The 27152-nt window shown below is 45.2% G+C and overlaps 1 protein-coding gene and 1 pseudogene across 4 annotated transcripts in view; both read left to right on the top strand.

Annotated features, from left to right (window-relative positions):
• The window catches only part of ULK4 (unc-51 like kinase 4), an 837710-nt gene that overhangs the window by 285854 nt on the left and 524704 nt on the right, over positions 1-27152 (top strand). The window lies entirely within an intron of this gene.
• On the top strand, positions 8247-9150 carry LOC121001719 (annotated as a pseudogene).

Raw genomic sequence — 27152 nt, 5'->3', positions numbered from 1 at the left:
CCCCCCCCCCCCGATCATTAGTGGCAGCGGAGAGTTCCGATCGGAGTCCCAGTTTAATCGCTGGGGCTCCGATCAGTAATCATGGCAACCAGGGCGCTACTGCAGTCCTGGTTGCCATGGTTACTTAGCAATATTAGAAGCATCATACTTACCTGCTGAGCTGTCTGTGACCGGCCGGGAGCTCCTCCTACTGGTAAGTGACAGATCATTAAGCAATGCGCCGCACAGACCTGTCACTTACCAGGAGGAGGAGCTCCCGGCCGGTCACAGACAGCGCAGCAGGTAAGTATGATGCTTCTAATATTGCTAAGTAACCATGGCAACCAGGACTGCAGTAGCGTCCTGGTTGCCATGGTTACCGATCGGAGCCCCAGCGATTAAACTGGGACTCCGATCGTAACTCTCCGCTGCCACCAATGATCGGGTGGGGGGGAGAGGGGAGGCCGCACACTGGCCACCAATGATATTAATACAATAGAGGGGGGGGGCGGGGGGGCGCACACTGGCCACCAATGATAATACAATAGAGGGAGGGAGGGGGGGCCGCACACTGGCCACCAATGATAATACAATAGAGGGAGGAGGGGGCGCACACTGGCCACCAATGATAATACAATAGAGGGGGGGCCGCACACTGGCCACCAATGATAATACAATAGAGGGAGGGAGGGGGGGCCGGGGGGGGCCGCACACTTGCCACCAATGATATTAATACAATAGAGGGGGGGCGCACACTCGCCACCAATGATAATACAATAGAGGGGGGGACGGGGGGGGGGCCGCACACTGGCCACCAATGATAATACAATAGAGGGGGGGGGCGCACACTGGCCACCAATGATAATACAATAGAGGGAGGGAGGGGGGGCCGCACTGGCCACCAATGATATTAATACAATAGAGGGGGGGCGGCACCTGAGGGGTCAATTGTGCTGATCACAGCCCCCTGTAAGAGATCGGGTGCTGCCAGGCAGCAGGGGGCAGTCATGTACACAGTTCATAGTATATTCTAACTTGAAGCGTCCCCATCACCATGGGAACGCCTCTGTGTTAGAATATACTGTCGGATATGAGTTTTCACGATGTAACTCAAATCCGATGGTATATTCTAACATAGAGGTGTTCCCATGGTGATGGGGACGCTTCAAGTTAAAATATACCAGCGGATTGGAGAAAACTCCGATCCTATGGTATATTAACTCCTGACTTTACATTGAAAGTCAATGGGGGACGGATCCGTTTGCAATTGCACCATATTGTGTCAACGTCAAACGGATCCGTCCCCATTGACTTGCTTTGTAAGTCAGAACGGATCCATTTGGGTCCGCACGGCCAGGCGGACACCAAAATGACTTTTTTTTTCATGTCCGTGGATCCTCCAAAAATCAAGGAAGACCCACGGACGAAAAAACGGTCACGGATCACGGACCTACGGACCCCGTTTTTGCGGACCTTAAAAAAAAACCGGTTGTGTGCATGAGGCCTAACCTGGATAGCACTGATTATTCTTGCCCATGTCTTTCATGAGCTTCATTAGTGATGATATTGCAATGCAGACTGTTACAGTTAAGGCTAAATTTTACTATCCCTTTTAATTCTCTATAAAAAATGTCAACATTGAAAACGCCAAGCCATTTTTATGGTTTCATTTAAACAAAACGTGTGTATGTACAGTAAAAAAAAAAATCTGTATAGGGGGAAAAACAGAAATATATGGTGTATGTTGATGACCGGTAAAGAATCAACATAAACCATATTATCATTAATGAATGATCCGGCTCCTTTAGTGCATTTAAGTATTCTAGTTATAATGTGTGGACTTTATTTGCAGCATTGATGTGTTTATCATGGTGTTTCATGTGTGATACTCTGTGTGTTACGACCACAATCAGCCTGGGGAACCGTGGTCCATGTGCAGGCCACATCTTCCAGGCCAACTGCACAGTAATATATGATACAGCCAGTCTCTTATCTGATCTGGGGGTATGTACACATGATGAGGTGAGTACACGAGCCCATGGTCAGATAAAGACTGGTTGTATCATACATTACTATTATACAGTCAGTGCCATCCACAGTACCCCTATGTGCCATTCATTGCCCCCAAGTGCCATCCAGTGATCCGAATGTGCCTGTGTGGCTGACTATGTTGTGTACACAACGCTTACATCATTCTGTGCATGAGTCAGTACACGCTTCACATAGAAGCCTGTACACTCAGAAGACGGCCGTTGGTCCCGGCGCATGCGCAGTAGCATGCAGCCGTCAGGAGGCAGTGACTTTAGAGGTGAGGTACCGTCTCCTGCTTTAGAGAGGAAGAGAAGAATACGGCGAGGGACCGGAAGAGATGAAAATGCTGCAGGAGTGGTCACGTGACCGTGAAGAGGATTGTGGGAACGCCTGTGCGGCGGAGGGTAAGTATTAGTATAATAACCTTCTCTCCACAGGTGATTTCCATGAAGAAATTTCAAGATAGAGCCAGAGAACCCTTTTAATAATTGATTTTTTTTTTTTTTTAGCATACCATCCTGTACCTATAAAAAAGCTGAAAATTAGCAAGTTATAGACAACAAACTTTATGTAATGATGAGGCACTAAGAATAACCAGTGTGTCATACTTAGCATCAGCTTCATGCTCAATGTGTTATTCTGTCACTTAGAGAAACTAGTTATTGCTTAGAAACAGAATGGTGTTGTGATCAGTTGACTCCTTTTCTCTGTAATATACAGATATTTTGTCAGTAATATACAGGGAATACAAAAAGGGAATATAAGAAGCATGGGATGAGGTTTACCTTTTTCCTTATTTCAGCGATTCAATGGTAGATTGTGTTGACTTGAGTAATTTTGTTGACTTGTCCGCTTGTAGATGAAAGGGGTTGTCCGGGCTTTTAATATTGATGACCTATCCTCAGTGCGCACGTGCCATCTCCTGTTTGTGTTCCTGCTCGCTGCTGCTTTGCCATAGACAGCAGCGGTTAGCAGGAAGAGAGAAGGCAGAGGGCGCGTGCACACTGCGCGCACTGTCTCCTCATACAGCTGATCGGACCCCCGCCAATCTGATATTGAAGACTTATCCTGAGGATAGGACCGACACTTACTGGATGCAATATCATTTCTTTTTTGGTCACATAAAGAACAGTTGTGACGCGTTTCGGCTCGTAAGATGAGCCTTTCTTAAACAGACATTACACAGTAAGACACAAAGATTTAAATAGTCCGCTAACTGCAGGATGTGACGTCAGGTTGCCTTGGAGATCGTATAAACAAAGCATCGGAAGCAGAAGCCCGCGATGAGCGTAGGTAAATCAATGGTACTAACATAAAATGTTATTCATAAATAAAATTAATAATAGAAAAGGAGAAAAAAGGAGAGAAAAAAACTATGTATACTCTCTGTAACCGCATGAACCGTCCATCACGTTTTCTATAAAAACAAAAGAAAAAAAAGGACCACAATTAATCACAAAAGATCAAATGTGTGTGCGAGGTGAACTTTACATCAAAGGAAGCTATTTAGATCATAGTCCCGATTTAACCCCTTTGGTTCCAGGGTCTGCGGTCTATGGATCCAAAAAGCTTCTCTTTTCTTGAGGGATTTAACCCTATCACCCCTCTCCGTGGACAAGGTATTTGTTCTATGATCTGAAAGCGCAGTTGCGAGATGTTATGCCGGCAGATTCTCTTTTCCTATGGTCGATTTGTGTTTACAAAATCGATCCTTGATCCTGGTAGAAGTCTCACCGACAAAGTCCTCACGGGCATTTCAAGATGTATATAACAAAATTACTGTTGCATGTGAAAAAACCATTAGTGCAAAATCTCTCCCCTGTGTGTGGGTGGGTAAAATACTCACCCCTAATCACACTCAAACAATGTATACATTGGAGACAAGGAAATGTGCCCTTTCTCGGTGTGGACAGTGTCATCTGCCTTGCCATCATTTTGTCACTACCTATGTCGGCTTTGACTAGCATGTTGCAAATATTTTTGGATTTCTTGTAGCAGATCATAGGTGGATGTTGAAACTCGTCAATGTCTGGATAAGCTTTGGTCATAATATTCCAGTGATAGTTTTACATTTGTTCATCCAAGGGTGATATTTAACTACAAATGGAATCTGTGATTTCTTTTGAGTGCGCATTGGTGTATCAGGGTTAATTTTATCCCTCTCTACATTTAACAAAGATCTGGGATTATCCTCGTCTCTCAAATTTATTCATCATTTCTCCCACACAGATCTCCCTAGTATTAGTATCAGAAACTATTCTGTGGACTCTCTGTAGTTGAGAATGGTGTAAGGATGTGTATGTCGGTGAGACTTCTACCAGAATGAAGGATCAATTTTGTAAACACAAATCGACCATAAGAAAAAAGAATCTGTTACTTCCCATACCTTATCATTTTTACAAATGCCGGCATAACATCTCGCAACTGTGCTTTCAGATCATAGAACAAATAACTTGTCCACGGAGAGGGGGTGATAGGGTGAAATCCCTCAAGAAAAGAGAAGCTTTTTGGATTCATAGACTGCAGACCCTGGAACCAGAGGGGCTAAATCGGGACTATGATCTAAATAGATTCCTTTGACGTATAGTTCACCTCGCACACACATTTGATCTTTTGTGATTAGTTGTGGTCCTTTTTTTTCTTTTGTTTTTATAGAAAACGTGATGGACGGTTCATGCGGTTACAGAGAGTATGCCAAGTTTTCTTCCTCCTTTTTTTTCATTCTAACCGTATATACGCTTCACCTGAAAGTTGGCTTCCTTTTCTATTATTCATTTTGTTTATAAATAACATTTTATGTTAGTACCATTCATTTACCTACGCTCATCGCGGGCTTCTGCTTCCGATGCTTTGTTTTTACGATCTCCAAGGCAACCTGACGTCACATTCTGCAGTTAGCGGGCTAATTGAATCTTTGTGTCTTACTGTGTATTGTCTTACGTGTATTGTCTTATGAGCCGAAATGTGTCACAACTGTTCTTAATGTGACCAATAAAGAAAAGATATTGCATCCAGTGAGTGCTGGTCTTATCTTGCATAAACGTACATGGGAGGCTGACACTCACGCCACCAAGAATACGGAGTGCCGACTGTACTTTATTTGGAAATATTATCCTGAGGATAGGTCATTAATATTAAAAGCCCAGTCAACCTCTTTAATATTTGGTTATACAATGGAGTAGTTTGGTAGAAATCATTTTATCATTTAACTGTGTCGCTGCCTTTTTCAAGTGAAGTCAGTGGGAAGTCTCTGGGTAGTAGGCCCCAGTTAAGCAGGATATGTTCATCTGCCCTAAAAAACTACATGTAGAAGCACACTACTCCATGTGCAAAGACACATGGAAGCACTGGGCACATGGATTATTGCTTTATTGCTATACTTACTACAATGGGGATTAGCTGCCTCAATTTGGACTGTGCGCTCCTGTCCATCTGTCCAAGGCTTTTAATTAGAGCATTATAGTTGGATTCCTCATTGCCCTTTATGTTGTAGGCCTTGGCCCGGGATAGACAAGTCTAATAGTGTAGGTTCCCATCTGTAGAAGCCACTTTCCCGTTGTTCAATGGGCCCGACACAATTTTATAAAAAATGTGCAAAAAGAGCTTCAGATTTTTACGTATAGTAAGTAGAGATGAGCGAAATCAAAGTTGACGAAGTGGAATTCAATCCGAATTTCAGGAAAAATTTGTTTGCACCGAATCCGAATTTCCTTACGCTTCGTGGTAATGAATCGGTAGGGACAGTGCTAGAAAAACTTAATTGTGCTAAAAAAAAAATGATTTACAAGTTAAGTGAAAGATTATTCAAGGTGTAGGGAGAGGATAGGGAGGAATCATTCCACAGTATATATGTAGAACAGTGTTCAGTAGGGGAGGTTACAGCCTGGGTAATAGGTACATTCCTATTAAACCTTGCTGCACTGACCGGGGATCCAAATTGCCATTATACAGCTCTGTCATTTCGGCAAACCGTTCTTGTTATTGGGGTGCAAGTGCAGTTTGATACAGGCATTAACAGGGTTTATTACAAGGAAATATTTCTACGTTTTATTTGCCCTAGTGCGGTGCAGTTATATGTTCTAAAGCATTTTTTGGCTTGTATTAGTGGGAAAAAGGGCTTGTGTGGTGAAGTGCGAAAATTACAGCCCTTTTTGTCATGTATTAGTGGCAAAAGGAAAATATATTTGCCATTCAGCGGTGCAGTTATATGTTCTAAAGCCCTTTTTGCCATGTATTAGTGGCAAATGTAAAATATATTTGGCATTCGGCGGTGCAGTTATATGTTCTAAAGCTCTTTTTGTTGTGTATTAGTGGCAAAAGAAAAATATATTTGCCGTTCAGCGATGCAGTTATATGTTCTAAAGCCCTTTTTGGCATGTATTAGTGGGGAATAAGAAAAAGGGCTTATTAGCCATTGTATTGAAGTGAGAAAATTACAGCCCTTTTTGGTGTGTATTAGTGGCAAAAGAAAAATATATTTGCCGTTCAGCGGTGCAGTTATATGTTCTAAAGCCCTTTTTGGCATGTATTAGTGGGGAATAAGAAAATGGGCTTATTAGCCATTGTGTTGAAGTGAGAAAATTACAGCCCTTTTTGGTGTGTATTAGTGGCAAAAAAAAATATTTGCCTTTCAGCTGTGAAGTTCCATAGTACTACAGCCATTTTCAGGGTGTATTAATAGGATAGATACATACATCCTATTAGTCGTGATTGTTATATTAAATTTTTTGGGGTGTATTAATAGAAAAAAGAATACGGTAAAATTGATGGGTGATTGGAGACTTTCTTCTGTATGAACCAAATTATGTTGATTAGCCATTCATTGGTGACATTTTCTTGTGAAACAGCCTTTGGCTCCATTCAGATGTCCGTAACGTGTTTTGCGGATCCGCGGATCCGCAAAACACGGACAGCGGCAATGTGCGTTCCGCATTTTGCGGACCGCACATCGCCAGCACTAATAGAATATGCCTATTCTTGTCCGCAATTGCGGACAAGAATAGGACATGTTCTATTTTTTTTTTTGGGAATGGAATTGCGGACCCGGAAGTGCGAGTCCACATTTCCGTATCATAGAAACGAATGGGTCCGCAATTCCGTTCCGCAAAATGTGGAACGAAATTGCGGACGTGTGAATGGACCCTTTATGGGGAAAATTGATGGGTGATTGTAGACCTTGTATATGAACTGAATTACGTCGATTAGCCATTCAGTGGTGAAATTTGTTTGTAATACAGCTTTTTATAGGAAGATTGGTCGGTAGCTGTAAGTATGGTCATATATGTCCTTTATGGTCCACTGGGTAAATGTGGTTCCTGCCCAGCCACACCAGCAACTTGGCCAGGTGATGCCGCGTCCGCCTCCACGTTCTCACTCCTTTGGTCCTGCAACAATGTCCACCTCTACCTCCTCATCCTTCACCGTGTCCTCAGCCTCCACTTCAGGGACATTTCAAAGTGCTCCTCCAGCATACCACATGTGCAGGGCACGGCGGTGTTACGCTGTTCTACACCTCGTTTGCCTGGAACAATGGAGTCACACAAGGGAGAAACAGCTCCGTGTTCTTCATCAAGAAATCGAATCCTGGCTTTCTCTGCGACAACTCAAAATTGGAACCATGGTGACCGACAACGGGAAGAACATTGTGTCGGCGCTGCGTCAAGGAGGGCTGATCCACACGCCCTGCATGACATACGTGTTCAATCTGGTTGTCAAGCGGTTCTTGAAGTCTTACACCCATCTGCAAGACATCCTGAATCTTTGCATGCACTTTAGCCACTTGTACACCGCAAAGCACACCCTCCTTAAGCTGCAGCGGCAGAACGGCATCCCCCAACATAGGCTGATATGCAACGTCTCCACACATTGGAATTCCCCCCTTCATATGTTGGACCGACTATACGAACAGAGAAAGGCCATACACGATTTCTTGATGGTCCAAGCTGACAGGAGTACTCCCCTATGTAACTTTGATGTCAGCCAGTGGCAGCTCAACGCGTGACACCTTCTGTTTGCTCAGGCCTTTTGCAGAGGCCACGTTATTTGTCAGTTGCCAGGACTACGGTATGAACAACGTCATTCCACTACTTTATGTCCTGGAACAGATGCTGGTAAATCTGGCTGATCAGGGGACTGGAGACATGGTGCCTAGAAAGATGGCGGCAGAGTTTGATACATTTGTCTGTCAAGATCTCTGTTTACAGTTAGGGAACGGGAACATCATTTATTGCAAGGATATGCAAAAACCCACCGATGGGGTGTTAACCTCCAGAAGTAGGTCATCGGCACGAAGGAGCAACCATTTTCACAGCTCGAGGTATCCTCCCATAATCTTGACCTCTGCACGACGGTCTGCATTGCGAAGCTTGTCTAAAAGAAAAATCCTGCAGTGCACCCCTATGGAGGAAAGTCTTGATCCGGCAGAGGCTGCTTTGCTCCTTCAAAAACAATGGACTCTGTACAGCGTGACACCGATGTATAATTTCTTATACACCAGACTGATAGAGTATTCCAAGCACCTGTCTTCCCACATAGCTGCCAAGAAGCAGAAGTGTCTTGATATTGAAGTGGGCTCAGAGCTGAACCTAAAAGCCAAATTTTCCTGTTTACTTCGACTTAAAGGAAAGGACAGGGATCCACTGGCTGTGCTCATACAGATTTCATACAAGCCTCCACTCACCAAGGCAAGCACAGAGGACCGGATTGTGTGGACAGGTTGGTTCTGCGGGAGCTACACAGAAGACGATCTATTGGAGGTGTTACCAGAGACATTTACTTGCCTCCCACTCTTTCTGTATAACGGCTCCGAGGCGCTCACGGCTATCGTAGAAACGTGGTTCCAAAGAAGCTTTGACTGTTTCGGTAAGCTGGTGATCAGTTCTCAGGACCTTACATATCTAGCATCGATGTGTACCGGGTATGACGTGTTTGGATGAGTGTCGGCCACAGAGCTTGTTTTCCCTGTGCCCTTCGAACCTGGCATGGGCATTTCTTATGCCATCCACGCAGAGGACTTCCAAGACTTTATGGAATGATATTCTTAAATCAAAGGATGAGGTCCTGAAGTTCCTCAGTAAGGACTACCTAATCCGAGTGCTGGGATTCATCACGAAGCTGGCCATTAATAACATCCAATATTGAATACATGGACGACTCTCATCTTGGACCTTGTCCACAATGTTCCGGACCCCCCGGACGTCTTACATGTCGTAGACATGATCCCTGCAGTGCTTACTACATGTTACACCGCTTCTTACCGTTCTGTTACAGCAGCTGTGAGACCTGCACATACTAATGCTTGTCTTTAAAATCTTGTGGTTTTGCCCCTTCTTTGTTGTATTTTATGTGTGTTAATGTTCTGTTTGTGAAAAACTTTTCTCCCCCGTTCCAAAAAAAAAAGAGAATTGGCTTGTGATTTGGTAGCCAAAAGCAGGAGTGGGTACAAAACATAGAAGACATGTCAATATTCCATTCACGTGTCATCTCTGTTTTTGATCCACTCCTGTTTTTTTTGGGCATTAGCAATACTGTTGGGTTACTGACCAAATGCTGACCGAGTGAAGGTGGATGCTCAACAGACAGGATCCTTTTTTTTAGGGGTAATTATTCTGACGGATCAGAGGAAGTGCAAAATAATGATTGACGTAAACACAAACTTACTGCTGACACCCTCCCCACTCTGTCGGGGGGCTCTACTTGTATAAGCGTTTAATAGTTTCTGTAGACATCTATGTGGAATCAGCCGACGACTGTGTAAAAGGAGTGCGCTTCTTCTTTGCACTAACATCTACTTGTAAGGCTGTGTTCATACTTGAGTTATTTGGTCAGTTTTGGCCCCGTGACTGCCCAAAGAAGTGAAGTGTGCAGTGATTCTAAGAGCGACACCTGTCATCTACATGTCATACGAACTCACAGTATTATTTCACTACCATAGCAGACCCCCTATGTATGTTACTGCAAGGCAATGTGTTCTATACCACTATAAAGGCTCTCTGCAGTCAGGAAATAGCCGTTTTTTAACGCAATTTGCAGCGAATAAATTCAGATCAAAGTGAATTTTTCAAAAAATTTGGCGAACCGGCCGAATCAAATTTTTAAAAACTTCACTCATCTCTAACAGTAAGTATAGCAGTTATGCAATGCAGATTAACCCACCTTTCCAACGTTTGCATGTGGAGCAGTGTGCTGCTGCATGTAGTGTTTGTTTGTGCATTGCAGCCGTGGTAGCCTGCACCTGTACTTTAGTTCATATTATCTGGAGGTGCTGGTCTAATTTTATTTTATTTTTTGCATATGCCCAATAAACTCTTCAGGAGAAAACCACTTTAAAGGAAATGTGTCACCAAAAATGTTATCTGCCAATTAAAACCAGAGAGCAGCACATATTCTTTATTTCTAATCTGATTTTATTTTTTATTTTTTTTCTCCTGAACATGATTATGGGGGTGGCCATCTTGGCTGAGATGTTCTTAAAGAGGACCTTTCACTAGATTAAAAAAATCTAAACTAAGTATACAGACATGGAGAGCGATGCCCAGGGATCCCCCTACACTTACTATTATCCGTGGGCGCCGCTCCGTTCGCCCGGTATAGCCTTCGGTATCTTCACATGTTAGGCTCCACCCAGTGGAACCTGCCGGCGTCTCTTTCTCCCATGCTGTAGCGCTGGCCAATCGCAGCGCTCAGCTCATAGCCTGAGAGAGAAAAAAACCTCTCAGGCTATGAGCTGAGCGCTGCGATTGGCCAGCGCTACAGCATGGGGGAAGGAGACCCCGGAAGGTTCCACTGGGTGGAGCCTAACATGTGAAGATACCGGAGGCTATACCGGGCGAACGGAGCTGCGCCCAGGGATAATAGTAAGTGCAGGGGGATCCCTGGGCACCGCTCTCCATGTCTGTATACTTAGTTTAGATTTTTAATCTAGTGAAAGGTCCTCTTTAACAGCATTTACAAAGCATTAAGAAAATTGCTTTACAGCAGCCACATGGGCCATAGACACAATGGTGAGGAGGGGACCTCAGTGACTTATATAGAAGAGTTTTCTAGGCATGCTCGAAGACCTGTGCAGCGGTCATTGTACAAGGAAAGAATAGATCAGATTTGACAAGCACGTATTGTGAATGGTGGATCCTAGCACTGGTGCCTTGCAGCGCTGGGGTCCTGGGTTCGAATCTGACCAAGGACAACATTTGCATGGAGTTTGTATGGTCTGCCCGTGTTTGCGTGGGTTTCCTCCGGGTACTCCACTTTCCTCCCACACTCCAAAGACATATATTATATTAATATATAGTAGTTATCTACATTAAAGTGATCTGTACAGACCAAGAAGTGGCGCCTATTATTAGGCTTAGTGGCCAGTGCGCAAACTGCATTTTCTTTAAATATAGATATTGATATTGATATTAAAATAAAAATAACATCATCAAAAATTCTTTAAAAATATATTAAACCTACAATCATGATTCAAACAGTAGGTCATTTTCAGATGCAACATCCCCTTTAAGGTACTGGAATGGCATTAACTGTCACAGGCATTAATGAAAATCTGAGAAAATAATAAAAACATATTTTGACCGCTTTTTTCCGGCGCTTGCTTTGATGTATTCAGACCAAAGTCATTAATAGGGTGAATAGGTGGCTTTATTTGCAGGATAGTCTACGCGTTTCGAGGATAGAATATCCCTCTTCATCAGGACAATCTGCTGTTACAGTACATCACAATACATGGTGAAAAACAGTTGTTTTGGCGCGCAGGCCAGAGAAGGAGGGGAGTGGGGGCGTGTTTGCTAAGAGTGGCATTGCTCAATAGGAGCTCTAGAGGCAGTTTCAGATGTATTGCGATTGCAGGTGTAGAAATAAGGCTGGGTTCAGACCTGAGCGTATTTGATATGCGCGTTTAACCCGCGTTTTTGTCGCGCGTTTTTATGCGCGTTTTTTTGCAATAGTAAACGCGCGTTTGACGCGCGTTTGTGTGATTGACTGCAGTGTCCTATGGCCACAAACGCGCGTCAAAACGCCCCAAAGAAGCTCAAGAACTTGTTTGAGCGTAGGGCGTTTTTCAGCGCGTTCAAACGCGCTGTAAAACGCTCAAGTGAGAACCAGGGCCATAGGGAAGCATTGGTTTTCATGTGTTGAGCGTTTTACAGCGCGTTTGAACGCGCTGTAAAACGCTCAAGTGTGAACCCAGCCTTATGGTGCCGATCTGTGTATATCTATATGCGCTGCCTTATTTTGTTACAACATGTTTAATCACAGTACGAGTGCATCTATTTTTGGATACATTCTGCAGTGTTGCGTATGAACTCTTATACGTATGCTGGTGGTGCCGATAAGCTGCTCATTTTATATTATCTGTTTAAAACTGTATTTCTTTTTCTTTGTGTTTTGTTTTTATTTGTTATTATTTATGTGTATATAAGGGCATGGTGGATCATGGTAAAGTATATCCCCCCATCAGAGCCCCAAGTTGCAATGCGTTGGGGGTTACATGTAGCGGAGGTTTCATCACCCCAGCGCATGGAAAAAATAGGACCGTTTGCTGTGGGCATAGGGGTGGACAGTTTGGGATGAGTATAGGTATAAAAGTGTAAATATATAATATATAGATTATACAGAGGTGGGCGCTAGATGGTGAGCGCGCTTTGAAACTGATGCAGGGCTATGAAATTAACCTAGGGACATCGTACAGGAGCGAGTGCTCAGTCCTGGACTTATTGGAGGTTATACATAGAGCATGGTGATGCAGTAGGGGGTGTTTTCAATATTGGGCACTTGAACCCCCAAATGTGTTGTTCTGATGGATGGTTGTTTTTTTATGCGTTATTTAGAACAGATAGCTAGGTCCATCATACAATTAGTTCTTGGATTTCATTTAAAACTTCTGGCATGTGTGTATTTAGTTGGTATATCCAGTAGATTTCACGTTTTTGGAGAAGGCTTAGCCTACTGTAGGGGTTGTATGGCATATGGTCTATCGGAGTTATTGTAATCGGATTATTTTTTTTTTATCTGGGGTGTTGGCACAATGTCTTGAGGCGCTGTGTTTAGAATAGAGTTTCTGGATAGTATGTCTATGTTGATTCAATCTGCAGTGTAATGGTTGGATGGTGCGGCCGATGTATTGTAGGCCACAAGTACAGTCAATGAGATAGATAACATATGATGACTGGCATGTGAGGTGATGTTTAATTTGGAAAGTGGTTTCATTGGTATTGGATGAAAATGTTTGTTTGTTGTGTGTTATGGTTTGGCAGCAAAGGCATCGGGTTGCTCTACATTTATAGCTGCCTGGTTTGTCATTTTGTGTCGTTATGGTCTGTGTTTTCTTTCCTTGTGGCTTTGGTCTACTAGGGGCTAGAAGGTATTTGATTGTTGGTGCCCACCTGTAGGTGATTTTTGGTTTCGTTGGGAGATGTTTTTCCAGATAGGGGTTTTGAAGCAGGATATGCCAGTGTTTTTGTAATATATTTAGAATTTCTTGGTTGGATGTACTGTATCGGGTGATTAGATTTGTATTGTTGTAATCTTGTGATTTATTTATTTTTGGCTTTTTTTTTCCAAACATTCTATCTGTATTATTATAAGGCTTTTTCTATATGCATTCTGGATGAGTTTTTTGGGGTATTTTTTTTTATCTGTGAATCTCCTTTTTAAGGTTTTTGCCTGTTCTTTGAACTTCTGAAGTATACTATATTGTTTTTGTATTGCGTGTGATTCCAGATGTGGATTTATTCAAACTCCCCCATGAATAGGTTTTCAAAGGACGGCACTACCTGTTTCCCCATTGCGGTCCCTTTGCACTGATGGCATGTTGTGTCATTGTATATGAAATAATTGTTTTTAAGTATGAAGTTGAGGCCCTCAATGAAGAGCTCGAGTTGTGCTGGTCGGCTAACTATAATTACCAGCAAGGCTTTCTACAGTGGTTGTGACTAGGGATGAGCGAACCCGAACTGTATGGGGTGTCCGTGACACGAACCCGAACATTTTCGTAAAAGTCCGGGTTCGGGTTCGGTGTTCGGCGCTTTCTTGGCGCTTTTTGAAAGGCTGCAAAGCAGCCAATCAACAAGCGTCATACTACTTGGCCCAAGAGGCCATCACAGCCATGCCTACTATTGGCATGGCTGTGATTGGCCAGTGCACCATGTGACCCAGCCTCTATTTAAGCTGGAGTCACGTAGCGCCGCACGTCACTCTGCTATGATCAGTATAGGGAGAGGTTGCAGCTGCGACGTTAGGGCGAGATTAGGCAGATTAACTCCTCCAAAAGACTTCATTCTGTGATCGATCTGCAGCTGTGGATCATTGAAGTGCTATTATTGACTTGCTCACTTTTTTGAGGCTGCCCAGAGCGTTTTTAGATCACTTTTTTTCTGGGGTGATCGGCGGCCATTTTGTGACTTGTGGTGCGCCAGCACGAGCTATCACCAAGTGTATTTAACCATCGATAGTGTGGTTATTTTGTGCTATATCCTACATCAGCTGCAGGCTGAGCCTGTGTCACCGAAGTGCATTTAACCATCAACAGTCTGGTTATTTTTTGGCCATATACTACATCAGCTGCAGGCTGAGCCTGTTTCACCCAAGTGCATTTAACCATCAACAGTCTGATTATTTTTTGGCCATATACTACATCAGCTGCAGGCTGAGCCTGTGTCACCCAAGTGCATTTAACCATCAACAGTGTGGTTATTTTTTGGCCATATATTACATCAGGGGCAAGTTGAGCCTGTCACCCAGCGCCTAAAAAATAGACCTGACATTTCTATTCAACCAAATCTGCACAGTTTTAGCTGGTCAAGTTATTTGTAGTGACCGTCAAAGCAGACTTTTTGTTCTGGGTTGAAAAAGCATTCCCAAATTTGCCATTCTGAAAATAACTAGTTTGTGGTATTTCAGGTCTACTTGAAATCTATCCCAAAAAGAAAATCTTACATTGAAGGTATTGATAGTGTGATTCAGAAAAACCTAAGACACACGCTAGCGTGCTGATAGAAGTGTCATTCTGTGATTAAACCTATAACTGTCACACATCGCAAAAAAAAAACAGGTCTTACATCTCTATTCAACCAAATCTGCACAGTTTTAGCTGGTCAAGTTATTTGTAGTGACCGTAAAAGCAGACTTTTTGTTCTGGGTTGAAAAAGCATTCCCAAATTTGCCATTCTCAAAATTGTTGTGAACGGGAACAATGAGGAAAACATCTAATAAGGGACGCGGACGTGGACATGGTCGTGGTGGTGTTAGTGTACCCTCTGGTGCTGGGAGAGGACGTGGCCGTTCTGCCACAGCCACACGTCCTAGTGAACCAACTACCTCAGGTCCCAGTAGCCAGCAGAATTTACAGCGATATTTGGTGGGGCCCAATGCCGTTCTAAGGATGGTAAGGCCTGAGCAGGTGCAGGCATTAGTCAATTGGGTGGCCGACAGTGGATCCAGCACGTTCACATTATCTCCCACCGAGTCTTCTGCAGAAAGCGCACAGATGGCGCATGAAAACCAAGCCCATCGGTCTGTCACATCACCCCCATGCATATCAGGGAAACTGTCTGAGCCTCAAGTTATGCAGCAGTCTCTTATGCTGTTTGAAGACTCTGCTGCCAGGGTTTCCCAAGGGCATCCACCTAGCCCTTCCCCAGGGGTGGAAGAGATAGAATGCACTAACGCACAACCACTTATTTTTCCTGATGATGAGGACATGGGAATACCACCTCAGCACGTCTCTGATGATGACGAAACACAGGTGCCAACTGCTGCGTCTTTCTGCAGTGTGCAGACTAAACAGGAGGTCAGGGGTCAAGACTGGGTGGAAGACGATGCAGGGGACGATGAGGTCCTAGACCCCACATGGAATGAAGGTCGTGCCACTGACTTTCACAGTTCGGAGGAAGAGGCAGTGGTGAGACCGAGCCAACAGCGTAGCAAAAGAGGGAGCAGTGGGCAAAATCAGAACACCCGCCGCCAAGAGACTTCGCCTGCTACTGACCGCCGCCATCTGGGACCGAGCACCCCAAAGGCAGCTTCAAGGAGTTCCCTGGCATGGCACTTCTTCAAACAATGTGCTGACGACAAGACCCGAGTGGTTTGCACGCTGTGCCATCAGAGCCTGAAGCGAGGCATTAACGTTCTGAACCTTAGCACAACCTGCATGACCAGGCACCTGCATGCAAAGCATGAACTGCAGTGGAGTAAACACCTTAAAAACAAGGAAGTCACTCAGGCTCCCCCTGCTGCCTCTTCTTCTGCTGCCGCCTCGGCCTCTTCTGCTGCTGCCTCGGCCTCTTCTGCTGCTGCTGCCGCCGCCGCCTCGGCCTCTTCCTCTGCCTCTGGAGGAACGTTGGCACCTGCCGCCCAGCAAACATGGGATGTACCACCAACACCACCACCTGCGTCACCAAGCATCTCAACCATGTCACACGGCAGCGTTCAGCTCTCCATCTCACAAACATTTGAGAGAAAGCGTAAATTCCCACCTAGCCACCCTCGATCCCTGGCCCTGAATGCCAACATTTCTAAACTACTGGCCTATGAAATGCTGTCATTTAGGCTGGTGGACACACACAGCTTCAAACAGCTCATGTCACTTGCTGTCCCACAGTATGTTGTTCCCAGCCGCCACTACTTCTCCAAGAGAGCCGTGCCTTCCCTGCACAACCAAGTGTCCGATAAAATCAAGTGTGCACTGCGCAACGCCATCTGTGGCAAGGTCCACCTAACCACAGATACGTGGACCAGTAAGCACGGCCAGGGACGCTATATCTCCCTAACTGCACACTGGGTAAATGTAGTGGCGGCTGGGCCCCAGGCGGAGAGCTGTTTGGCGCACGTCCTTCCGCCGCCAAGGATCGCAGGGCAACATTCTTTGCCTCCTGTCTCCTCCTCCTCCTACTCAGCTTCCTCCTCCTCTTCTTCCACCTGCTCATCCAGTCAGCCACACACCTTCACCACCAACTTCAGCACAGCCCGGGGTAAACGTCAGCAGGCCATTCTGAAACTCATATGTTTGGGGGACAGGCCCCACACCGCACAGGAGTTGTGGCGGGGTATAGAACAACAGACCGATGAGTGGTTGCTGCCGGTGAGCCTCAAGCCCGGCCTGGTGGTGTGCGATAATGGGCGAAATCTCGTTGCAGCTCTGGGACTAGCCGGTTTGACGCACATCCCTTGCCTGGCGCATGTGCTGAATTTGGTGGTGCAGAAGTTCATTCGCAACTACCCCGACATGTCAGAGCTGCTGCATAAAGTGCGGGCCGTCTGTTCGCGCTTCCGGCGTTCACACCCTGCCGCTGCTCGCCTGTCTGCGCTACAGCGTAACTTCGGCCTTCCCGCTCACCGCCTCATATGCGACGTACCCACCAGGTGGAACTCCACCTTGCATATGCTGGACAGACTGTGCGAGCAGCAGCAGGCCATAGTGGAGTTTCAGCTGCAGCACGCACGGGTCAGTCGCACTGCGGATCAGACACACTTCACCACCAATGACTGGGCCTCCATGCGAGACCTGTGTGCCCTGTTGCGCTGTTTCGAGTACTCCACCAACATGGCCAGTGGCGATGACGCCGTTATCAGCGTTACAATACCACTTCTATGTCTCCTTGAGAAAACACTTAGGGCGATGATGGAAGAGGAGGTGGCCCAGGAGGAAGAGGAGGAAGAGGGGTCATTTTTAGCACTTTCAGGCCAGTCTCTTCGAAGTGACTCAGAGGGAGGTTTTTTGCAACACCAGAGGCCAGGTACAAATGTGGCCAGACAGGGCCCACTACTGGAGGACGAGGAGGACGAGGATGAGGAGGAGGTGGAGGAGGATGAGGATGAAGCATGTTCACAGCGGGGTGGCACCCAAAGCAGCTCGGGCCCATCACTGGTGCGTGGCTGGGGGGAAACACAGGACGATGACGATACGCCTCCCACAGAGGACAGCTTGTCCTTACCTCTGGGCAGCCTGGCACACATGAGCGACTACATGCTGCAGTGCCTGCGCAATGATAGCAGAGTTGCCCACATTTTAACGTGTGCGGACTACTGGGTTGCCACCCTGCTGGATCCCCGGTACAAAGACAATGTGCCCACCTTACTTCCTGCACTGGAGCGTGATAGGAAGATGCGCGAGTACAAGCGCACGTTGGTAGACGCGCTACTGAGAGCATTCCCAAATGTCACAGGGGAACAAGTGGAAGCCCAAGGCGAAGGCAGAGGAGGAGCAAGAGGTCGCCAACGCAGCTGTGTCACGGCCAGCTCCTCTGAGGGCAGGGTTAGCATGGCAGAGATGTGGAAAAGTTTTGTCACCACGCCACAGCTAACTGCACCCCCACCTGATACGGAACGTGTTAGCAGGAGGCAACATTTCACTAACATGGTGGAACAGTACGTGTGCACACCCCTCCACGTACTGACTGATGGTTCGGCCCCATTCAACTTCTGGGTCTCCAAATTGTCCATGTGGCCAGAGCTAGCCTTTTATGCCTTGGAGGTGCTGGCCTGCCCGGCGGCCAGCGTTTTGTCTGAGCGTGTATTCAGCACGGCAGGGGGCGTCATTACAGACAAACGCAGCCGCCTGTCTACAGCCAATGTGGACAAGCTGACGTTCATAAAAATGAACCAGGCATGGATCCCACAGGACCTGTCCATCCCTTGTGCAGATTAGATATTAACTACCTCCCCTTAACAATATATTATTCTACTCCAGGGCACTTCCTCATTCAATACTATTTTTAATTTCATTTTACCATTATATTGCGGGGCAACCCAAAGTTGAATGAACCTCTCCTCTGCCTGGGTGCCGGGGCCTAAATGTGTGACAGTGGCCTGTTCCAGTGGTGGGTGACGTGAAGCCTGATTCTCTGCTATGACATGAAGACTTATTCTGTGCTGACATGAATCCAGATTCTCTGTTACGCGACCTCTCTCCTCTGCCTGGGTGCCTGGGCCTAAATATGTGACAGTGGCCTGTTCCAGTGGTGGGTGACGTGAAGCCTGATTCTCTGCTATGACATGAAGACAGATTCTGTGCTGACATCAAGCCAGATTCTCTGTTACGGGACCTCTCTCCTCTGACTGGGTGCCTGGGCCTAAATGTGTGACAGTGGCCTGTTCCAGTGGTGGGTGACGTGAAGCCTGATTCTCTGCTATGACATGAAGACAGAATCTGTGCTGACATCAGGCCAGATTCTCTGTTACGGGACCTCTCTCCTCTGCCTGGGTGCCTGGGCCTAAATGTGTGACAGTGGCCTGTTCCAGTGGTGGGTGACGTGAAGCCTGATTCTCTGCTATGACATGAATACAGATTCTGCGCTGACATAAGGCCAGATTCTCTGTTACGGGACCGCTCTCCTCTGTCTGGGTGCCGGGGCCTAAATGTGTGACAGTGGCCTGTTCCAGTGGTGGGTGACGTGAAGCCTGATTCTCTGCTATGACATGAAGACAGATTCTGTGCTGACATCAAGCCAGATTCTCTGTTACGGGACCTCTCTCCTCTGACTGGGTGCCTGGGCCTAAATGTGTGACAGTGGCCTGTTCCAGTGGTGGGTGACGTGAAGCCTGATTCTCTGCTATGACATGAATACAGATTCTGCGCTGACATAAGGCCAGATTCTCTGTTACGGGACCTCTCTCCTCTGCCTGGGTGCCTGGGCCTAAATATGTGACAGTGGCCTGTTCCAGTGGTGGGTGACTTGAAGCCTGATCCTCTGCTATGACATGAAGACTGATTCTGCGCTGACATAAGGCCAGATTCTCTGTTACGGGACCTCTCTCCTCTGCCTGGGTGCCTGGGCCTAAATGTGTGACAGTGGCCTGTTCCAGTGGTGGGTGACATGAAGCCTGATTCTCTGCTATGACATGAAGACAGATTCTGTGCTGACATCAAGCCAGATTCTCTGTTACGGGACCTCTCTCCTCTGACTGGGTGCCTGGGCCTAAATGTGTGACAGTGGCCTGTTCCAGTGGTGGGTGACGTGAAGCTTGATTCTCTGCTATGACATGAAGACAGATTCTGCGCTGACATAAGGCCAGATTCTCTGTTACGGGACCGCTCTCCTCTGTTTGGGTGCCGGGGCCTAAATGTGTGACAGTGGCCTGTTCCAGTGGTGGGTGACGTGAAGCCTGATTCTCTGCTATGACATGACGACAGATTCTGTGCTGACATGAAGCCAGATTCTCTGCTATGGCATGAATAGACTGATTCTGTGCTGACATGAAGCCAGATTCTTTGCTATGGCATGAAGAGACTGATTCTCTGCTGACGTGAAACCAGATTCTCTGCTATGGGACCTCTGTCCAATTGATATTGGTTCATTTTTATTTTTTTTATTTTAATTTTAATTCATTTCCCTATCCACATTTGTTTGCAGGGGATTTACCTACATGTTGCTGCCTTTTGCAGCCCTCTAGCTCTTTCCTGGGCTGTTTTACAGCCTTTTTAGTGCCGAAAAGTTCGGGTCCCCATTGACTTCAATGGGGTTCGGGTTCGGGACGAAGTTCGGATCGGGTTCGGATCCCGAACCCGAACATTTCCGGGAAGTTCGGCCGAACTTCTCGAACCCGAACATCCAGGTGTTCGCTCAACTCTAGTTGTGACTCCTCACAACCGCGGATGGTAAGCGTACTCTAACCTTCGCTATATTTCTCCATACAATCCGACACCGCACATGTGGCGCTGCCTCCTTTTCTATTTATCTTACATATCGTGACTGTGGGGGGCAATTATGCCGAGCTATCGGAGGACACAGTCCGCAATTTCACTAGGAGGATACTAGCAGCCTATGTCAAGTGTCCTTTAAGATCTGACTGAAACCTACCTAAAATACAGAAAACTTGGAGTACTTCGCAAGAAGACTACATCAAAGAGAGAGCATGGTAACTCAATATACAACAACACTTGAGGCCACTACCCCAGAGGAAGAGCCAAATGATGACTGTACCAAGAAATGTAACACTGACTATACCAAACAAATGCTTGACACATTCAAAAACTTTGAGAACAATTTGAAAAATGAACAGTTTCACCAACTAGATGTTCTGTTCCTAAAAATATACTTATGCGAAAACCTCGCCCTTCTGGGATTAAGGATCACTTTACCCCCCACTTTCCCCGAGGACCCCATTTTCAAATATGACTCTCTTGACCAATGCGCTGCTGGCATGATTAGTATAGTCATGAGTAAACGGGAATCCCTAACATAAATCACAACTTCACAAATAGAATCTACCAACTAGAAGCAGAAATCATCGCCAACAAATTCAAAAAATTAGAGATACAGGAGAGATAAGAACCAGGGCTCCTACCACACATGGAAAAAAACGTCTAATCCCCCCCATAGAGAGTTGCGCCCCAGGTGCAGTAAGTGAATCAGTCAATAACCCCACACACAACACCAACTACGGACACCGACAATATGAGAGAAACAGGGAACACAAACCAGAAGCTCACAAATCAATTCCATCATATCCATACTACCAAAAAGACAACCCACCCAAACAGAACTACCACCATTCCACCCAAGCGACAACTGAACACCATAAACATACTACCAATAATCCTCAGCAAAACACTCCATCTGTCATGCCTTGCCCTGTGAATGTGCGGAGATCTGTCAGACTGGCTGCACATGTCTGACTTATTGTTTTGTTTTTTTATTTGGATTTGAGCTGGATTTACCTTCCCTCAGGTGTACTGGGTTTCATCGTTAGTGAGGCTATTTATCCCTCCTTCCCCCAGTGGCCTGTGCGGGTTATAGTTCTTTTCCAGGATCTCTTGATTTGTGGTGGATCGTCTGCTCCAGCTCTTCTCAAGATAAATCCTCTCCTTCCTTTTCCTTTGTGTGTTATCTACAATAGGTCTCTAGGAAGACGCTTGCTTCTTCTTGGTTGGAAGAAGCAGGTTGCCTCTTCCCTTTTCCCTGCTGCTTAGGGTTTGCCCAGGGTGTTCAGATTTAGGCACGAGGGCATGTGCATATCCACCCTAAGGGAATGCACTTGGGCACAGCTCTCTAGGGAAAGCTTTTAGGGATCGCTAGGAGGTGACCCTTTTCTCCCTAGCTTTTGGGCCTAGTCATTTGATCTGTTGGTTTTTCCTGTGTTTGGTTGTTTCCCCGCTTACGCACCTGTTGTGACACCATCAATCTTAGATCGCTCCTCCAGCTACCTGGATACCACGGAAGTTATTCCAGCAGAACATCTTACTCTACATTTAACATCTCCACCAAATTCCCCTCCCTTGCGGCCCCGCATCCCTCCCTACATCAATGATCAATTAACATCGGACACCATTTCTACCTCATCACCTGCCTCAACATCTACCAGTGTTATTATAGACAACACAGGGTCTTCTAGCAGCACACTCATTCCTCTTTTATGTCAGACCGTGAAAAACAGGGATCTACACCCAAACCCATCACCAACAACCGTAAAATACAAACAAATGATGGAATTCTACAGACCCACACCAGCGAAAAGAAAACCAGAACAAGAGGTAAAAGAGGAGGGAAACTTACCAAAAAAGGGAACGCTTACCTAATGAAACCCCAACAAGAACACCCACCCACCCCACAGTCCACAGTAAAAAATTTCAATCTCTCACAATACAAACTTTTAGCCTATGAAACCAGTCTCTTACAGAAAGACCGGTCTTGGAGAACATTCACCAAAAAAAGACACTTTGAAATTGAAAACCTGAAACAACCAAACAAAGAAATTACAGAAACCATAATCCCCGACCCCAACTACTCACCCAACAAACACCTAGACATCAGACCAAAATCAAACTGCTTCTCCCTCTATAGCAAGGTCACATTCCAGGCACATTTTTTGATCTAGTACTGTCCGAAATGAAACAATTAGCCATTGACAACAACAAGCTCAATTTTAAAGGAAACCTCAACAAAAGGGAATGACTAGCCCTAAACAAACTTACAAACTTAAAAAAAAAATAGCCAGATCATGATAAGCCCCACCGATAAAGGTGGCGGTATAGTCATACAGAATAAACAAGATTATGAATCGGAAGCACTGCGTATTCTCAGTGACATAGTATAGTACGAAAAAATTGACATAAACCCATTCCCTGAGATAACAAAAAACCTCAACACACTACTCAAAAAGGTATTCGACCAGAAATATATAAATAAAAAAATAAAAAAACTTCCTCACGCCAAAAACTCCTTGCACACTATATTTCTACCACTTACCAAAAATACACAAAAATACTCAGAATCCCCCAGAACGACTGATCATCTCAAATACCAACTGTACAACCAGCAACCTATCACAATACCTAGATCTGTTTCTGCAGCCGTACGTAAAACAACTCCCAAGTTATGTCCACGACTCCAGTCAGCTCATCCACGAACTGGAAGATATTAACTGGCAACCTGAATAGGCCCTACTCACACTAGATGTCACAGCCCTTTATTCGAACATCAAACATGAATTAGGGACCCAATGCATGAAAAACACACTGCTCAAAAGATACAACACTAAGTACAGAAGAAATAGAGTTCATTATTGAGGGCCTTAACTTCATACTCAAAAACAATTATTTTATATACTATGACACAACATACCATCAGTGCAAAGGGAGCGCAATGGGGACACGGGTAGCGCCGTCCTTTGCAAACCTACTCATGGAGGAGTTTGAAGAAATCCAAATCTGGAATCACACGGAATACAAAAACAATATAGTATACTTCAGAAGATACATAGATGACATTCTCATCATTTGGAAGGGAGAAGAAAACACCGCCATAGACTTCTGCCAAACCCTCAATTCTACCAATTGGGGTATCACCTTCACTCCAAACGATAACAAGTCCACCATCGAATTCCTGGATATCGTAATTACCAGTACAAACGACAAACTAACCACTAAAACACATTTCAAAACAGTTGACACTAACAGCTACATACATTTCTCCAGCTTCCACCATAAAAAATGGTTAAAAAACATCCCATACAGCCAGTATAAAAGGATCCGTAGAAACTGCAGACTTTAAAGAACAGGCAAAAACCTTAGAAAGGAGATTCACAGAGAAAAAATACCCCCAAAAACTCATCCATAATGCGTATAGAAAAAGTCTTAAAATAACACAGATAGATTGTTTGGAAAATAAGCCAAAAAAATCACGAGATTACAACAATACAAATCTAATCACCCAATACAGTACATCCAACCAAGAAATTCTAAATATATTACAAAAACACTGGCAAATATGAAAAATCATCTCGCAATGAAACCAAAAATCACCTATAGGCGGGTACCAACAATCAAAAACCTTCTAGCCCCCAGTAGACCAAAACCACAAGGAAAGAAAACACAGACCATAACGACACAAAATGACAAACCAGGCAGCTATAAATGTACAGTCGTGGCCAAAAGTTTTGAGAATGACACAAATATTAGTTTTCACTAAGTTTGCTGCTAAACTGCTTTTAGATCTTTGTTTCAGTTGTTTCTGTGATGTAGTGAAATATAATTACACGCACTTCATACGTTTCAAAGGCTTTTATCGACAATTACATGACATTTAAGAGTCAGTATTTGCAATGTTGGCCCTTCTTTTTCAGGACCTCTGCAATTCGACTGGGCATGCTCTCAATCAACTTCTGGGCCAATTCCTGACTGATAGCAACCCATTCTTTCATAATCACTTCTTGGAGTTTGTCAGAATTAGTGGGTTTTTGTTTGTCCACCCGCCTCTTGAGGATTGACCACAAGTTCTCAATGGGATTAAGATCTGGGGAGTTTCCAGGCCATGGACCCAAAATGTCAACGTTTTGGTCCCCGAGCCACTTAGTTATCACTTTTGCCTTATGGCACGGTGCTCCATCGTGCTGGAAAATGCATTGTTCTTCACCAAACTGTTGTTGGATTGTTGGAAGAAGTTGCTGTTGGAGGGTTTTGGTACCATTCTTTATTCATGGCTGTGTTTTTGGGCAAAATTGTGAGTGAGCCCACTCCCTTGGATGAGAAGCAACCCCACACATGAATGGTCTAAGGATGCTTTACTGTTGGCATGACACAGGACTGATGGTAGCGCTCACCTTTTCTTCTCCGGACAAGCCTTTTTCCAGATGCCCCAAACAATCGGAAAGAGGCTTCATCGGAGAATATGACTTTGCCCCAGTCCTCAGCAGTCCATTCACCATACTTTCTGCAGAAGATCAATCTGTCCCTGATGTTTTTTTTGGAGAGAAGTGGCTTCTTTGCTGCCCTTCTTGACACCAGGCCATCTTCCAAATGTCTTTGCCTCACTGTGCGTGCAGATGCGCTCACACCTGCCTGCTGCCATTCCTGAGCAAGCTCTGCACTGGTGGCACTCCGATCCCGCAGCTGAATCCTCTTTAGGAGACGATCCTGGCGCTTGCTGGACTTTCTTGGACGCCCTGAAGCCTTCTTAACAAGAATTGAACCTCTTTCCTTGAAGTTCTTGATGATCCTATAAATTGTTGATTGAGGTGCAATCTTAGTAGCCACAATATCCTTGCCTGTGAAGCCATTTTTATGCAACGCAATGATGGCTGCACGCGTTTCTTTGCAGGTCACCATGGTTAACAATGGAAGAACAATGATTTCAAGCATCACCCTCCTTTTAACATGTCAAGTCTGCCATTTTAACCCAATCAGCCTGACATAATATTCTCCAGCCTTGTGCTCGTCAACATTCTCACCTGTGTTAACAAGACGATTACTGAAATGATCTCAGCAGGTCCTTTAATGACAGCAATGAACAGCAGTGGAAAGTTTTTTTTGGCATTAAGTTAATTTTCATGGCAAAGAAGGACTATGCAATTCATTTGATCACTCTTCATAACATTCTGGAGTATATGCAAATTGCTATTATAAAAACTTAAGCAGCAACTTTTCCAATTTCCAATATTTATGTAATTCTCAAAACTTTTGGCCACGACTGTAGATCAACCCGGTGCCTTTGCTGCCAAACCATTTTCATCCAATACCAATGAAACCACTTTCCAAATTAAACATCACCTCACATGCCAGTCATCATATGTCATCTATCTCATCGAATGTACTTGCGGCCTACAATACGTCGGCTGCACCATCCAACCATTACACTGCAGATTGAGTCAAAATAGACATAATATCCAGAAATTCTATTCTAAACACAGCGCCTCAAGACATTGCGCCAACACCCCAGATAAAGAAAAACATCCGATTACAATATCTCTGATAGACCTTATCCTATATAACCCCTACAGTAGGCTAAACCTTCTCCAAAAACGTGAAATCTACTGGATATACCAACTAAATACATCATGCCAGAAGTTTTAAATGAAATCCAATTTAAATAACGCATAAAAAACAACCATCCACCAGAGCAACACATTTGGGGGTTCAAGTGCCCAATATTGAAAACACCCCTACTGCATCACCATGCTCTATGTATAACCTTCAATAAGTCCAGGACTGTGCACTCGCTCCTGTACGATGTCCCTAGGTTAATTTCATAGCCCTACATCAGTTTCAAAGCGCGCTCAACATCTAGCGCCCACCTCTGTATAATCTATATATTATATATTTACACTCATCCCAAACTGTCCACCCCTATGCCCACAGCAAACTGTCCTATAAAACATATCCAAAATTGAGCCCCCACACCCACGGCAGAGAGCTCTCCTCAGTAAAGTGGAGAGCCTGCCCCGTCACATCCAGCAGAGCACATACCTTTGCAGTCACCTTCGTCCCGAACATGTGGGCGCCGCCCTCTCCCAGACCCGTGTGATCCTGGGCATACAGAGGGGGCGCTTCCCTGTAATCAGGGCACGCAGAGGGAACTCTCCCCTGCGATCGAGGCATACAGGGAGGGCGCTCCTCTGCCACCCAGGCATACAAGTAGAGCGCTCCCCTTGAGCTCACCCCTGCGTCGTGCCCACAAGGAGAGAATTGTTTCCATGCGCTGGGGTGATGAAACCTCCGCTACATGTAACCACCAACACATTGCAACTTGGGGCTCTGATGGGGGGGATATACTTTACCATGATCCACCATGCCCTTATATACACATAAATAATGACAAATAAAAACAAAACACAAAGAAAAAGAAATACAGCTCATAAGCCTAATCAGGCTTTTTAATATGAGCAGCTCATCGGCACCACCAGCATACGTATAAGAGTTCATACGCAACACT

This window comes from Bufo bufo, chromosome 5, assembly GCF_905171765.1.
Source record: "Bufo bufo chromosome 5, aBufBuf1.1, whole genome shotgun sequence".
Classification (NCBI taxonomy): Eukaryota; Metazoa; Chordata; class Amphibia; order Anura; family Bufonidae; genus Bufo; species Bufo bufo.
This window is presented reverse-complemented; position numbering and strand designations above follow the sequence as displayed.